The 16,013-nt window shown below is 46.3% G+C and overlaps 1 pseudogene; it reads right to left on the bottom strand.

Moving 5' to 3' along the window:
- The window catches only part of LOC148773085 (MYND-type zinc finger-containing chromatin reader ZMYND8-like), a 114,435-nt pseudogene extending 104,998 nt beyond the window's left edge, over positions 1 to 9,437 (bottom strand).
- Between the last annotated feature and the right edge of the window lie 6,576 nt (positions 9,438 to 16,013).

The raw sequence follows: 16,013 nt of genomic DNA, 5'->3' as shown, positions 1-16,013 counted from the left end.
CCCAAAGGAGGTGAATTCGGATCCTGCTCCTCTGCTTCTATTAGTTGTGTGACCCACAACGAGGGAGCTACCTCTCTGAGCCTCCGTTTCTTCCCCTGGACAATGGGTTCGATAACAGTATCAACCTTCCAGGACCATCTACGCACAGTGCAAGGGGCATACGAAGTCCTCCGTAAATCCTTATTAACAATAACAAACCGAGGACCTAGACCAGCTGCCTGCAAGAACCCAAGAAGACTACGAACTGCAAAATTTCATCCACGTCACTCAATGTCCTAACCAAATGGGCGACCCAGGAAGGAATGCTTTTGTTAGACAGCCTGGGTGACTCCCAGAGCACCCAGTGACAAAGAAACCTCACCTTGGACTGGCTTTCTCTACTGAGACCCAGCCAGCTCCTATTTCCTTACAAATGCCCTCCTGACTTTATTTACCTCGTCAACAAACATTCTAGAGCATTACTAAGTGTATAAGACCAAGTATCATGGAGAGGGCAAGTCTTTATAAGATCTTTATAAGACAAACCTCTCTGCCCTCATGGAGCTTCCAGTCTAGATTGGGAGGGATACCCACACACACAAAGGGACCACAGATGTTTTGGAACCATGAAGTACCCCCAGGAGGTGGGCAGACAGGGAGGGCAGTCAAGGAAGACTTCCTGGAGGAGGTGATGCCCAAGCTCAGCCTTAGGGATAGGTTTCGGGTAGGCAGTGTAAAAGGGCAGGCAGCATGGGGACGAGGAAAGGAGGCAACAGAAACAGAAGCAGGATGTATTTGCCAGGGGAAGGAGTGGGGCAGGGGCGTGGCCCAGCATGGAGGGGAAAGGTTTGTGTTGGACACATTGGACAACTGTGGGATACATGTGACCCTGAAATGAAGATACTGCCGTGTGCAGAGAAGCACACTGTAAAACTCAGGAGGCTCTTTCTGCTTCCAAATTTTCTTACAACTGGCACCTCGAGTCAGCAGGCTGCCACTCTCAAAGATCGTACTCTGACAAACTCAAAATACCCTCTGAACAGTTAACTAGCAAGTCTGAAATATTCTGCCAGGAGAAATATTTTTTGGTTGACCAAACGCGTCAAAGGTAAAACTGCTGCTAAAAAAGGAGCTGTGATTGGGCTTTCATTTCCACCAGGTGGTACCCCTAAAGACAGTAATGATGGTGATAATCATATAAGCGAACCAAGACACACATCTCTTTGTGCTTTGCAACTCTCTATCGTCTTGCCAAGATTTAGCTGGAATCTGCTGTGAATCTGCCCCTTGGGGGAGAGGAGAGAGACAGGAGCAGACTGCAGCTGGACAGACTCAGCCAGATCCATCAGGTCCATCTCGGCCTTGCTTCAGTCTTGAAGACACCACCACCCCCTCGTGAGATCAGGCACTGGAGGGAAATAGCGAATAACGCTCATCACTTGGCTTCTTCTAGAAAACACCTTTTTGAGCCCAGGAGGAGAAACCCTTAAATATCTCTATCGTTTACCCCAACAATATTACCTACTCGACAGCCTGGGCTAACTTGGACATAAGAGGCTGAGAGAACATTTGGCGGGTTTCTACTGAACTATCGCCTGGGTCACTTTCAATATGGAAAATGCACAACCCCAGCCAGATGGTTGGTTTCCATGAAGCTCAGCATCACTGTGGATCCTCCATAGCCAAAGATTACACTACGTTCAACTTCAACAATAGCAGAAAAATGACACACTGAGTCTGGCCACTTTGCTTTGAACTTCAGGCTCAGATCAGCATGGGCTTGTAGCCTAGAGAGGTGCTGAGCCTCGCAGAGATAAAGCCTCACTGATAAAGATGGGGACCCCAACTCCTCATTTACCTAGAGAATTCATTCTTCGTCAACCTTGTCTGGAGGTCAAATTAAAGAAAGGGAAAATAGGAACTTCCCTGGTGGTACAGAGGTTAAACTCCATACTCCCAATGCAGGGGGCCCAGGTTGGATTCCTAGGCAGGGAACTAGATTCCATTTGCCCCGGCTAATAGTTCACATGCCACCAATGAAGGTCAAAGGTCGCGCGTCTCACAAATAAGACCCCGCCTAACCAAATAAATATTTAAAGAAAGGGAAAACAAGACAGGCAGACACTCCAGCTGGTGTGCTGTACCTCCCTTTGGTTCCTGGTATCTATCTGAGGAATGGGGACCGATTAGTCTTGGACAGGAACCTGTGTCTTCTTGCTCAGGTAAGATGTCAACTCCTCCTCACACCAACTGCGGGCAAAGACCTCTGCTTAATGACTCAGGTACGAAGGTCCTGCCTGCCCCTACCACCACCCCAACCCCCATGTCTGCTGGGTCTTTGTTTGACCAAGTTGGCCCAGATTCCCAAGGCTCCATGAGCATGCATTTCTTGAATTCCTTCCCCACCTCCTCTGCTGCCACCTCTCAGTTCAGTTCAGTTCAGTCGCTCAGTCTATCTGACTCTTTGCGACCCCATGAATCACAGCACGCCAGGCCTCCCTGTCCAGCACCAGCTCCCGGAGTTCACTCAAACTCATGTCCATCGAGTCGGCAATGCCACCCAGCCATCTCATTCTCTGTCATCCCCGTCTCCTCCTGCCCCCAATCCCTCCCAGCATCAGACTCTTTTCCAGTGAGTCAACTCGTCGCATGAGGTGGCCAAAGTATTGGAGTTTCAGTTTTAGCATCAGTCCTTCCAATGAACACCCAGGATGGAGACCCCCAGAACATAACAAGGGAACAAAATGGTGGAAGTAGCAAAGGCCCAGAAAACAGTGAGAGACTCTGCAGGCAGGAAGCACGGTCTTTCATCCTGACATCACCTCCAATAGACCCGAACGCGCTTGGGGTCTGATAAGGGGTGCCAAGTTCCCCTGACTGATCCCCGAAAGCAGGTTAGAAAGGATGTAGGATCCCTCAAGGATCCATCAAGAATAAAGATCAGCCTCCTCTGAGCTGGTTCCACTGGCTATCAGCTCACTATCCGACTTCTCCCATCTCTTTGCTACCCCCACCCAGAATGTCACCTCCAACCACCAACCTGGTACAAAGACCAAGATACAGACCGAGTGCTGGACCGCAGGGCTCCTCCAAAGCCTTCATTCTCCCACTTAACGTGACCATTGCACTCCGCCCAGCACCCAAGAAGGGGGGCTGCTCCTAATACCACACACCAGAGATTTACTCTTTTAAGGGGCCACACGTAGTCACCCCAAAGCCCCATCCAACCCACTCAGAGAAGACTGGAGCCACAAATCGCTCAAACTTCATTTATCACCATAATGAGGGAAGATTAGGAATGGCTCTGTACCAAGGGCACACTTGGGGTTGGCCACCAGGGATATTCCAAAAGGGAGTTTTCACAGCACACTGGGAAAGCATCCTGTCATTAAAGAAATCGCTCTACGAAAACTGACCCGAGTGTGCACACGTGCATGCATGTCTTTGTCTGGTGTGTGTGCACATATTGATCTGGGGCCCTTCAGAGAGCCTCTCAGGACTAGGAATGAAGATGCTTGCAAGGAGAATGGCTGAATGCTCAACTCCTTTAGAGGGGGAAGAATATTCATTCAATTTTACGGGAGAGGCATTTTTCGAAGTGAACAGACACCACGAAAGAGGGATAAAAGAGCAAAAAAAAAAAAAAAAAAACTAGGAGGAGGAGGACTGAGGAACATAGAAAAGAGGAAGATCAAACTAAACAGCAGCTGAAATGAGAACATGACAGTAAAAGGAGAAAGACAGGAGGCCCATCTCATCATTTCTGCTCTCAGAAATGAGGAACCACTGCATTCCAAAGGGAAAACACAGGCAGCCTTTTCATGCATAAAGTTAGAAAAGAAGTTATCACACAAAAATACTTCCCATGAAGTGGAGTAGCAGGAGATGGTGGTGTTGCCCGTGTTACAGCAGGACATCCTGTTCTCTACAACATTCCTATGTGGTTAACAGATTCCACACATCTGTTACCGAAAAACACAACTGACCATATCAGGTAGGGTTCAACCAATTTTTTCCATAAAGAGCCACAGAGTAAATGAACCTTTGCAGGAGTATAGCCTCTACTCCAAAAGTGCCATAACATAATGCGTGAAATACTGCATTCCAAAAAACTTCATTTACAAAAACAAGTTGGGGGCCAGATTTGGTCCACAGGTTGGAATGTGTGCCAGCCCTTGACTGCTAACCATGCCTTAACATTGAAATCGCTCCCTGTCCAGTCCAGAGGTTTAGAAAAATAACCCTGACTACTTGGCCCCACCTCCAGAGACTGACTTCACAGGCATGAGGGAAGGCCTGAGTGGTGGCCTTAAAAAGGTTCCTCGGGTGTTTCCAATTGGCCAGTAAAGCTGTAAGCCCTGTATTACACAGATGTTGTCTGTGTGTAAAGAAAATGCCTCATGATTTGTCTTAACCCTTGTGCACCTTGTACGAAACCTTGGGGTTCATACAAACAGATCTACACATCACCAAAATAATCAAGTATGAGCATGCGTGTGTACCTGTGTGTGTCTACACTGCATCTTTTGTTTGTTTGGTTTTGCTTTTGTTCTTGCATGTGTGCTCAGTCATGTCTGATTCTTTGCAACCACATGGAGTGCATCCCGCCAGGCTTCTCTGTCCATGAGACCTCCCAGGCTGGAATATTGGAATGGATTGCCATTTCCTTCTCCACGGGGATCTTCTTGACCCAGGAATCTAACCCACGTCTCTGGCATTGGCAGGCGGAGTCTTTATCACGAAGCCACCTGGAAAGCCTAGAGTGCATGTGGCCTACCCATGTGTGTCTACAGTAAGTGTAATGTCTTAATTTTAGCCTAAAATCTGAATATTCATAATCAAGAGGAATGAAAAATAAAGCACTTCTTTTCACAAAATATGGGGTCAACGTGCTATTGTAATGTTTATTCTAATGAGAAACCACCAAAAGCCAGGGAGGGGACTGCTCTAGGGTCCCTGGGAATGGACCTTTAGGAGTTGAGTGTCACAAACTTTCAACAGTGTATGGACTCAACTGTCCTCCCCAGAGAGAAAAAGATGAGCTTCTCTTTCTCATTTGGCTCCTAGCAGCTTGTGCAGACAGTGTCAGACTTTATTTTTTGGGGGCTCCAAAATCACTGCAGATGCTGATTGCAGCCATGAAATTAAAAGACGCTTACTCCTTGGAAGGAAAGTCATGACCAACCTAGACATTACTTTGCCGACAAAGGTCAGTCTGGTCAAGGCTATGGTTTTTCCCGTGGCCATGTATGGATGTGAGAGTTGGACTATGAAGAAGGCTGATCGCCGAAGAATTGATGCTTTTAAACTGTGGTGCTGGAGAAGACTCTTGAGAGTCCCTTGGACTGTAAGAGATCCAATCAGTCCATTCTAGAGGAGATCAATCCTGGGTGTTCATTGGAGGGACTGATGCTAAAGCTGAAACTGCAATACTTTGGCCACCTCATGCGACGAGTTGACTCACTGGAAAAGACTCTGATGGTGGGAAGGATTGGGAGCGGGAGGAGAAGGGGATGACAGAGAATGAGATGGCTGCATGGCATCACCGACTCTATGGACATGAGTTTGCGTGAACTCCGGGAGTTGGTGCTGGACAGGGAAGCCTGGCGTGCTGTGATTCATGGGGTCGCAAAGAGTCAGACACGACTGAGCGACTGAACTGAACTGAACTGAGATTATCAGGACTCCTTCTGCCCTTCTATATCGGGAATATCTGCAGAATCCAACCTGGCTGTCAACATTTAAACTTCTCAGCTGATAGGAAGACAGTTTAGGCTATAAATGCAAACCAGGGACTAAAAGAAAGAAGGAAAGAAAGAAACACACCCACTTTGGAGAAATGAGGCACCAACCTTACCTTGCTGATGGGAACATAAATCAGAACCACCCTTCAGAGGGCAATCTGGCAATATCTCTCCAAATATCAGCAGCACAGAGCCTGTGGCCCACGGCTCCACTTCTAGGACCATATCCTGTGGATTCACTCCCACCTGGGCAGAAGGGTCTTCATCGCAGCTCTTTCCAACAGCAAAAGTAGAGAACTACTCAATACGTAAAGTGCCTGGATGAATAAGTTACCATTCACCTTTAAAGGGAAGAAAATACAGCCACTAAAATAACAGCGTGATAGCTCTGTGTGCAGTGAAATGGAAAGCCCATCTGTTTAATGAAAAGGAAAATAGTAAAGGACATTAGCGCTGGTGTAGGGGAGAAAAGGAGGAAAGGAAATGCAGATACTAATATATGTGTTCTTGGGCTTCTCAGTGTGGACATTAGTGCCTTGCAGGTGGGAGTAAATGGCCAGGAGCAGTTCTGGCACTGCAAAATGTTTGACAGCAATCATGACCTCCACCCACTAGATGGCAGTAGCACTCACATCCCTGGGATAATAAAGGGTCCAGGGGATTCCCTGGTGGTTCAGTGGTTAAGACTCCATCTTCCAACTGAGGAAGCACAGGTTTGATCCCTGGGAATTAAGATCCCACATGAGACACACCGTGCAGCCCTCCCCTGGACTCCCTGTTCAAAAGTGTCTGGAGAATCCCAGGGATGGGGGAGCCTGGTGGGCCGCCATCTAATGGGGTCGCACAGAGTTAAAACTGTCTCAGTTCAGTTCAGTCGCTCAGTCGTGTCCGACTCTCCGCGACCCCATGAATCACAGCACGCCAGGCCTCCCTGTCCATCACCAACTCCCGGAGTACACTCAAACTCATGTCCACAGAGTCGGTGATGCCATCCAGCCATCTCATTCTCGGTCGTCCCCTTCTCCTCCCGCCCCAAACCTTTCCCAGCATCAGAGTCTTCTCCAGTGAGTCAAGTCGTCGCATGAGGTGGCCAAAGTATTGCAGTTTCAGCTTTAGCATCAGTCCCTCCAATGAACATCCAGGATTGATCTCCCTTAGAATGGACTGGTTGGATCTCCTTGCAGTATAAGGGACTCTCAACAGTCTTCTCCAGCACCACAGTTCAAAAGCATCGCTCCTTCGGCGATCAGACTTCTTCACAGTCCAACTCTCACCTCCATACATGACCACGGGAAAAACCATTGCCTTGACTAGACGGACCTTGGTTGGTAAAGTTATGTCTCTGCTTTTTAATATACTATCAAAGTTAGTCATAATCTAGACATTGTTAAGTGGGGCCCAGATCACCCAGACTGAGGTCGAAAAGAGCTTTCCAAGGAGACTAAATAGAGCCAACAAGGAAAGAGGATGGAACAAAAAAATAAAAGGGGCCAACACTGGTCACACTATTATTTTCACAGGTGGGGAGTGATAAAGAGGAACAGGTGATCAGAGGTTACAGGTATAGACTGGCTTTTCATTAATCATCTTTCGGTACTTTGACTTGGAGAATGGGATGGCAATCTATGCCAGTGTTCTTCCCTTAAGAATTCCCTGGACAGAAGAGCCTGGCAGGCTACAGACCATGGTATCCTACCTTGACTTCTTGTTCCCTGTGCATTCATTACATAGAAAAACATTTTTTTCTTCAATTATGTGATTCCTCAAAAATCAGAACACACTAACGAACAGCCAAGCCAGCTTTGATGTATGATGGACTAAAATCCCACTACCTAAGGCTCCAGCCATAAAAGAAACAGCCATGAAAGCAAAATGTTTTAAGGGCACTTCCTATGTGGTCATTGATTAAGACCACGCTTTCACTACAGGGGGAACGGGTTCCATCTCTGGTCAGGGAGCTAAGATGCCATGAGTCACATCCCACCTCCAAAACGTTTTAAAACAAAAATATAAACACTCCTTTATAAGTTAAAAGAAAAAAAAAAAAAAACTCCTTTATTCAAAGACACAGGCAGACTATAAAGAATGGTCTTGCAGGAGGCACAAGTTAATGGCTCCTTTAAACGAATAATATCTTTAGACAAGACACCCTGGAAGATGCTCTTGTCAGTCAGTAAAGCAGACATCTTTCTCACCTCATTCACTCTAAGGAAAAAAAGAAAAATCAAGACAACAACTGGAAAACTGGGGTACCCAGACCTGCATCCAAGACCTCAAAGAATGCCTGGCTTCCAAAGTCTTGCTTTCTGCAGAGAAAAGCAAGGAGGCTGGTGACATCGACAGTGGAAGAATAAACAAGAAGAAAGTTTTCAGGTCTGAGGATTTCTGTTTTTCTTGAAAATTCAGGGTTGGACAGCACAAATTCAATGGGTGGGAGCTGCCTCCTTGAAAAAAAAGTACTTTGTGCTTCATTCCATTGCCATCCAAATCCTTATCTGACCCTTGATTCCTACAGCTGGGCCAACGAACCCTACAGCAGCAAGTGGTGAGAGCTCGTGAAAGTGAAAAGATGCCCTGTCCTGCAGCATTGCAGATCATTTGTCTTGGTTAAAAAGCTACATGGCAGACAGACCCAAATCTAAAGGCAAAACTCAACCACAAGCCATGTGTGATCCTGGGTAGGTAACTTTATTTCTCTGTGCAATGGGGCTATTACCTTACCTTGAAGGTTACTGTATATTTTTTTTTAAATAGTTTTCCCATACAGAGAGTAAAGTTCACTTTTTGGAGAATCCAGGAATCTTAACACCTGTGCAGATGCAAGTAAACACCAGGACAAAACAAATAGAATGCAGAACTGCCACACATGACTGGCAAAGAGGAAGGGTGACCGTGAGAATGCTTCTGTACAGCTTTCTTTTTGAGGGTGTGGAGGCGGGAGGAGAGTGTGAGAAAGCAAACCACACTGCTGAGAACTAGGAGTGAACCTGAGGGGCCCAGACTGGTCCTTGCATGTTCAAATAAGGAGCTCCCACCAGCCAACCTGAGCTGGAGCCCCTCAAGCCACTGTCCCATCACTTCTGGGTTGCAAGACCAGGTGACTGTGATAAACAAGGCCTCAGCCTCAGTGGGGACAGAGACTCACTCCAACTCCACCACCTCTGTCTCTGCAATCCCATCCCTGGGGCCCCCTCTCCAGTTCTCAGTTCCTCCCTCTGAAAATGGCATCAAAGGACAAGATGAGCCCAGAGGGCACTGACCACCAGAGTCTGTGTCTTCAGGCTGGAAGATCACTCCACACTAGTGGCTTCCTGTCCCTCCATAAAACCTGGTATATTCAAAGGGCTCCGGATAGCACACCCCAAGTATTTCTTCTCTGCTTGTCTCTTGCTCCTTTCTCAGCCTCCGCTGCTCACTTTTCCTAATGCCTACATGCATAGTGGGCTTCCCTGATGGCAAAGAACCCGCCTCCCAAAGCAAGAGACACAGGTTCGATCCCTGGGTTGGGAAAGTCCCCTGGAGAAGGAAATGGCAACCCACTCCAGTATTCTTGCCTGGAAAGTCCCATGGACAGAGGAGCCTGGGGGCTACAGTCCATGGGGTTGCAAAGAGTCAGACAGGACTAAGCAACAACAACACGGGCAAGTGGATCAGGCCTCTTACTCTTTCTTTATGCTCCTGGGCAGGGTCTCTGAACGTTCGCACTACTGCCATCGCGGCTGCATAATTCTCTGTCGTGGGGATTGTTCTGTGCACTGCAGAAGATTTAGCAGCATCCCTGGTCAGCAATCACTTGCCAGCAGCTTCCCTCGTTCCCCACTTCGCCTAACTTATGAGACCTACTGCTTTGAATCCAATCCCATGAATACATCTATATTCTCAGAATTGCACGTTCTGCCCTGACCTGGCCTGATTCAAGCCTCCAACTACCCTCATGTTCTCTCCACCTAGGAATCTAGCAGGCATCTCAAACTTGCGAAATTGAGACCTGAACCCAGTGGCTCTTGTTTCTCCTGCTGTATCCAAACCTGTCAACCCAGGCAAGACCCAGCAAATCTCTGCTGCAGGGCCTGCTCCAGAGGAGCAGGCTGTAGCAACAGCCTCCTAACCAAGCTGCAACAATGACTCCAGCAATCATAAAGTGGCTGGACGAAAACAGAAATGAAGTTCAGCTAAGGATGTGTCTGGAGATGAAAGTAAAGATCTGATGCTGTAAAGAATGTCACTGCATAGGAACTTGGAATGTTATGTCCGTGAATCAAGGTAAGTTGGATGGGGTCCAGCAGGACAGAGCAAGAGTAAACCTCAGTGTCTTAGGATTCAGGGAACTAAAATGGAGTGGGATGAGCAAATTTAACTGGGATGGTCATTATATCTACTACAGTGGGCAAGAATCCCATAGGAGAAATGGAGGAGCCCTCGTAATCCACTAAAGAGTCCGAAATGCAGTACTTGGGTGCAACCTCCAAAATGACAGAATGAGCTCAGTTCATTTCCAAGGCAAACCATTCACTTTACTGAAGTCTCTGATCCAAATGCTGATGCTGAAGAAGATGAAATTAATCAGTTCTATGAAGACCTACACGACCTTGTAGAACTAACACCAAATGAAAGATGTCCTTATCATCTCAGGGGACTGGAATGCAAAAGCAGGAAGTCAAGAGGTACCTGGAGTGACAGGCAAGTTGGACCTTGGAGTACAAAATGAAGCAGGGCCCAGACTAATCAAATTCTGCCAAGAGAATGCACTGGTCATACCAAATATCCTTTTACAACAGCACGAGAGACGACTTTACAGGAGGATGTCACCAAATGGTCTATGCTGATGTCAGATTGATAATATTCTTGGGAGCAATCAAGGGGGAGAAGCTGTATACGGTCTGCAAAAACAAGACCCGGAGTTGACTGTGGATCATCATCAGATCATCAGCTTCTCATGGAAAAAATGCAGGCTTAAACTAAACGGGGCAGAGTGGGGTGTGGGTAGAGGGCAGAACCACTAGGCCAGCCAGGTACAACTTGAATCAAATCCCCTCTGAATATGCGGTGGAGGTGACAAATCGTTTCAAGGGTTTAGATCTAGTAAACAGAGTGCCTCAAGTACTGTGGAAGGAGATCCAAAATATTGTACAGCGAACAAACCCATCCCAAAGAAAAATAAAAGCACGAAGGCAAAGTGATTGTCTGAGGAGGGTTAACACATAGCTGTGGAAAGGAGAGAAGCAAAAAGCTTGACGAAAACACAAAGGTACCCCAACTAAGTGCAGAGTTCCAGAGAATAGCAAGGAGAGACATGCAGGGCTTCTTCAATAAACAATGCAAAGGAATAGAAGAAAACAACAGAAGGGGAAAGACTAGAGCTCTCTTCAAGAAAACTGGAAATATCCAAAGAACATTTCATCGAAAGATAGGCACAAAAAAGGACAGAAACCGTAAAGGCCGAAAAGAAGCAGAAGAGATCAAGATGCGATGGAAAGAATATATAGAGGTGTAGAAAAAAAAGGCCTAAACGACCCAGATAAGCACCCTTCACCTTCCCAGAGCCAGACATTCAGGAGTGTGAAATCAAGTAAGATGATGGAATTCCAGCAGAGCTACTTAAAATCCTAAAAGACAATGGTATCAAGGTGCTGCACTCAAGACGTCAGCAAATCTGGAAAACCTAATAACAGCCACGGGCCTGGAAAAGGTCAATCCTTTTCCCAATTTCCAAGAAGGGTAGGACGAAAGAACGTTCAAACCACGGCACAATTGTGCTCATCTCCCACGCTAATAAAGTTATGCTCAAAATCCTTCATGCTAGGCTTCAGCATTACATGAACTGAGAAATTCCAGATGTTCAAGGTGGGCTTAGGAACATCAGAGGAACCAGATCTCAAGTTGTCACCATTGGCTGGATCACAGAAATAGCAAGTTAACTCCAGAGAAACCTCTACCTCTTTTTCACTGACCACTCTATAAAGTCTTTGGTTGTGTTGATCATAACAGATTGTGCAAAACTCTTAAAGAGGTGGCAATACAGGACCATCTTTACCTGGATCCTGAGAGACCTGTAGGCAGGTCAGGAAGCAACAGTTAGAACCAGGTATGGAACAATTGCTTGGTTCAGGATTGAGAAAGGATGACAAGGCTGTTGATTGTCACCTTGCTTATTGAACTTAAGTTCATGCATAGCACTTCATGAGAAATGCCAGGCTGGATGAGTTGCAACCCCAAATCATGATTGCTGGGAGAAATGTCAACCACCTAAGATATGCATATGAATACCCCTCTAATGACAGAAAATGAACAGGGACTAAAGAACCTCTTCATGGGGGTGAAGGAGGACAGTTCAAACGCAGGCATAAAACTCATTATAAAAACCCAGATCACAGTATCCGATTCCATCACTTCATGGCAAATAGAAGGGGGAAAGGGGAAAGCTGTGCCAGATTTCCTCTTCTTGAGCTCTAAAATCACTGCAGATGGTGACGGAAGCCATCAAATTAGAAAACACGTATTGGCAGGAAAGCTATGACAAACCTAGACAGTGTGTAAAAAGGCAAAGCTATCACTTTTCTGACAAAGGTCCAAAGAGTCGAGGCTATGGTCTTTCTAGTAGTCACATATGGTTTTCAGAGATGGACCAAAAAGGAGGCAGAACACCAAAGAACTGATGCTTTCTGAACTGTGGGCCTGGAGAACTCCTGACAGTCCCTTGGACAGCAAGGAGACCAAGCCAGTCAATGTTCAAGGAAATCAACCCTAAATACTCATCGGAAGGACTGCTGCTGAAGCTGAAGCTCTAATACTTTGGCCACCCGATGTGAAGAGCCAACTCACTGGAAAAGACCCTGATGCTGGGAAAGACTGAAGGCAGAAGGTGAAGCCGGAGACAAGGATGAGATGGTTGGGTGGCATCACCGATGCAGTGGATATGAACCTGGACAAACTCCGGGAGATGGTGGAGGACAGGGAGACCTGGCGTGCTGCCATCCACAGCTTCACAAAGTGTCAGACACATCTTGGCCACTGAGCCACCACAAGGGTGTGTCCTAATTTCATTCTTTTACTTTTAGCTGTCAAGATTTTCCAGTATCACTTTTAAAAGAAATGATCTTTTCTCCCTTGCATATTGCTGCCTCCTTTGTTGTAGATTAGGGGACCATTTGGGCATGAGTTTATCTCCGGGTTTTCTATCGTGTTCCATTGGCCTATATTCCTGTTTCTGTCTCAGTTCCATGCCGCACTGATTACTATCAGTTCAGTTCAGTTCAGTCGCTCAGTCGTGTCCGACTCTCCGCGACTCCATGAATCACAGCAGGCCAGGCCTCCCTGTCCATCACCAACTCCCGGAGTTCACTCAAACTCACGTCCACAGAGTCGGTGATGCCATCCAGCTATCCCATTCTCTGTCGTCCGCTTTTCCTTCCGCTCCCACCCTTTCCCAGCCTGAGTCTTTTCCAGTGAGTCAACCTGTCACATGAGGCGGCCAAAGTACTGCAGTTTCAGCTTTAGCATCAGTCCTTCCAATGAACACCCAGGATTGATCTCCTTTTGTAGTAAAGGCTGAAGTCACGGAGTCTGAATCCTACAGCTCTTCTTTTTCTCTCTCAAGACAGCATGGTTCTTTAAGGGCTTCTCTATTTCCATACAAGTTTGAAAAAAATTTTTTTCTATTATCTGTGAAAAATGCCATTGGTAATTTCATAGGAATGGCACTGAATCTGTAAACTGCATTTTGCGGTGTAGCCCTTTTCATAATATTGATTCTTCCAGTACACGAGAATGGTATATCTCTCCATATCTTTGTGTCACCTTTGTTTCATCCATGCCTTATTATTTTCTGTGCACCAGTCTCTTCCCAGCCTAGGCAGGTTTATTCCCAGGAATTTTACTCTTCTTGTGGCCATGGTGAATGGGATTGCTTCCTTAGTTTCTGTTTTTGATGTTTTGTTGTTATTGTATAGGAAAGCAAGAGTTTTCCGTGTGTTAATTTTGTATCCAGCAACTTCCCTAAAGTCCTTAATTAGTTCTAGTCATTTCCTGGTGGCATCTTTGGTTTCTCTGGGCATGGTATCACATCATGGGCAAACAGTGTCAGTTTCACCTCTTTTTCAGTTTGTTTGAAAATGGTTTTCTTCTTTTCCTCTGATTGCTGTCACTCGGAGTCCCAAGACTATACTGAATAACAATGGTGAGAGTGGGCATCTTTGTCTTATTCTAAACCTTAGGGGACATGCTTTTACCATTGGGGATCATGTTTGCAGTGGATTTATCCATATGTGGTAGCCGTTATTAGCATGAAGAAGATTCCCTCTGATCCCACTGCCTGAACAGGTTTTCCCGTACACCCATCATAAATGGGTGTTGGATTTTGTCAAAAGTGTTTGCGTTTTTATCCTAAATAGTTTCAAGAGCTCTCCTTGGAAAACTTAGTTATCTTTCAGTGTTCTTTCTTCCTTTTGCCCCCTGATGCAAAGAGCTGACTCATTAGGAAATGCCCTGATGCTGGGAAAGATTGAAGGTAAAAGGAGAAGTGGTCAGCAGATGATGAGATGGTTCAGTAACATCACCAAACCCAAGGACATGAATCTGAACAAATTCTGGGAGACAGGGAAGGGAAGTCTGGCAGGCTAGAGTCCATGGGGTTCCAAAGAGTTGGGTATGGCTTACTGACTGAACAACAACACAAATTCTCTCCTTCTGTGATTCACTCTTGATTACTTCCTTTCCTAACGCACTTCACCCTATCCATATCTCAGTTATGCTAATTTCACTCCTTATCATGCTTTAGATTCAGCCACATATCACTGTCTTTTTTGCCACCCACCTGGCACCAAATGTGGGATTTCTCAACTTCAGATGACTCAGTGGTCTCCTATCCATCCTCTAGCATGCACATATTTCAATCGGACACTGTCTACCTTGCTACAATCAGAGAAAATTGTCACTCACCAGCTAAGCCATGTGACAGGAAGCAAGATCTTGAGAAGAGCCTACGAGGACTCTGGATTCTAACTTATTCTCGATCTTCACGTTGTTCCTTTAACTCTATTCCTCAATCACACTGAACTTTCAGTCTGTGCTCGGTTCTCCTCGGTCTCACCGTCTGTGCCTATGCCATTCCTTCTGCATCCATTGCTTTTTCCTTTTTGTTAATGCCTATGAGACCTTATTTTAACTTCCTCACGCAGCTGTTTCTGACTTTACAGATTGTTAAATAGATCACTACTTCAGATTGACCTGTTCGATGTGCTTTGATAGTCTGTTCTGACTGGAACAGACGGTCATCTCCCAAGTCTATTTCGATTGGGATTTTATTCGATTCTCTTCTGGAGTAGAGGCCTGTTTTTGAAACATATAACCTAAATAATGGAATCGATAAGAAACATGGTTTTTTTAAACTTACTAATCTTAATAAACTTAATAAACTCTGGACTCAAAGACAGATTATTGAGATCCTATCCCTCCAAAAAAGAAGTATATTGTTTACAAGTTAAAACCAACACCTTTGGGAGGATAGAAGATGGCGGAGGAATAGGATGGGGCGACCACTTTCTCCCCCACAAATTCAGCGAAAGAACATTCGAACGCTGAGTAAATCCCACAAAACAACTTCTGAATGTCCGCAGAAGACATCAGGCACCCAGAAAAGCAGCCCATTGTCTTCTAAAGGACGTAGGAAAGAGTATAAAAGAAATAAAGAGAGTCAAAAGAGGGAGGGATGGAACTCCATTCCAGGAAGGGAGGCTAAAAAAAAAAAAAGAGAGAGAGACAGAGAAGTTTCCAAACACCTGGAAACACTCATGGGCGAGTCTGTGGCGAGCCTTGGAACCTCAGAGGGCCACATAACCAGGAGAAAAAAAAATAAAAAATTAAAACCCACAGACTAAATGCCCAGAGGAAACTCTCAGCAGAGAAGCGGCGCACCTGCCCCGCAACTCCCACTAGCAAGCGGGGGCTGGGCAGAAGGCAGCGCTTAGAGAGAGGACCGAACCTAAACGCCCCGAGGGCAATCTGAGGGCATTAATGGGGAGATAGCTAAGCAGACTGAGGGATAGTGACCCTGCGGAAAGGCGAAAAGCCTGTGAAAAGGTGAAAAGCCTGTGAAAAGGCGAAAAGTCCCAACCTAAGACTCTGCCAGCCCCGCTCACAGAACAAAGGACTGAGCAGAGTGAGCCAGCTGCGGCTGACCCATCCCCCATCCCCCGCCGACACAGGCAGGAAATGCAGCCAGCGCCAGAAGGGGCAAATGCGGCCCCAGTGAGGCCTCCAATACCAAGTGGCAGGCAGGCTTCGTCGCTGACC

The sequence above is a fragment of the Moschus berezovskii genome, chromosome Y (assembly GCF_049115385.1).
Source record: "Moschus berezovskii isolate FMDL1 chromosome Y, NW_MosBer_1.0, whole genome shotgun sequence".
Lineage (NCBI taxonomy): Eukaryota > Metazoa > Chordata > Mammalia > Artiodactyla > Moschidae > Moschus > Moschus berezovskii.
This window is presented reverse-complemented; position numbering and strand designations above follow the sequence as displayed.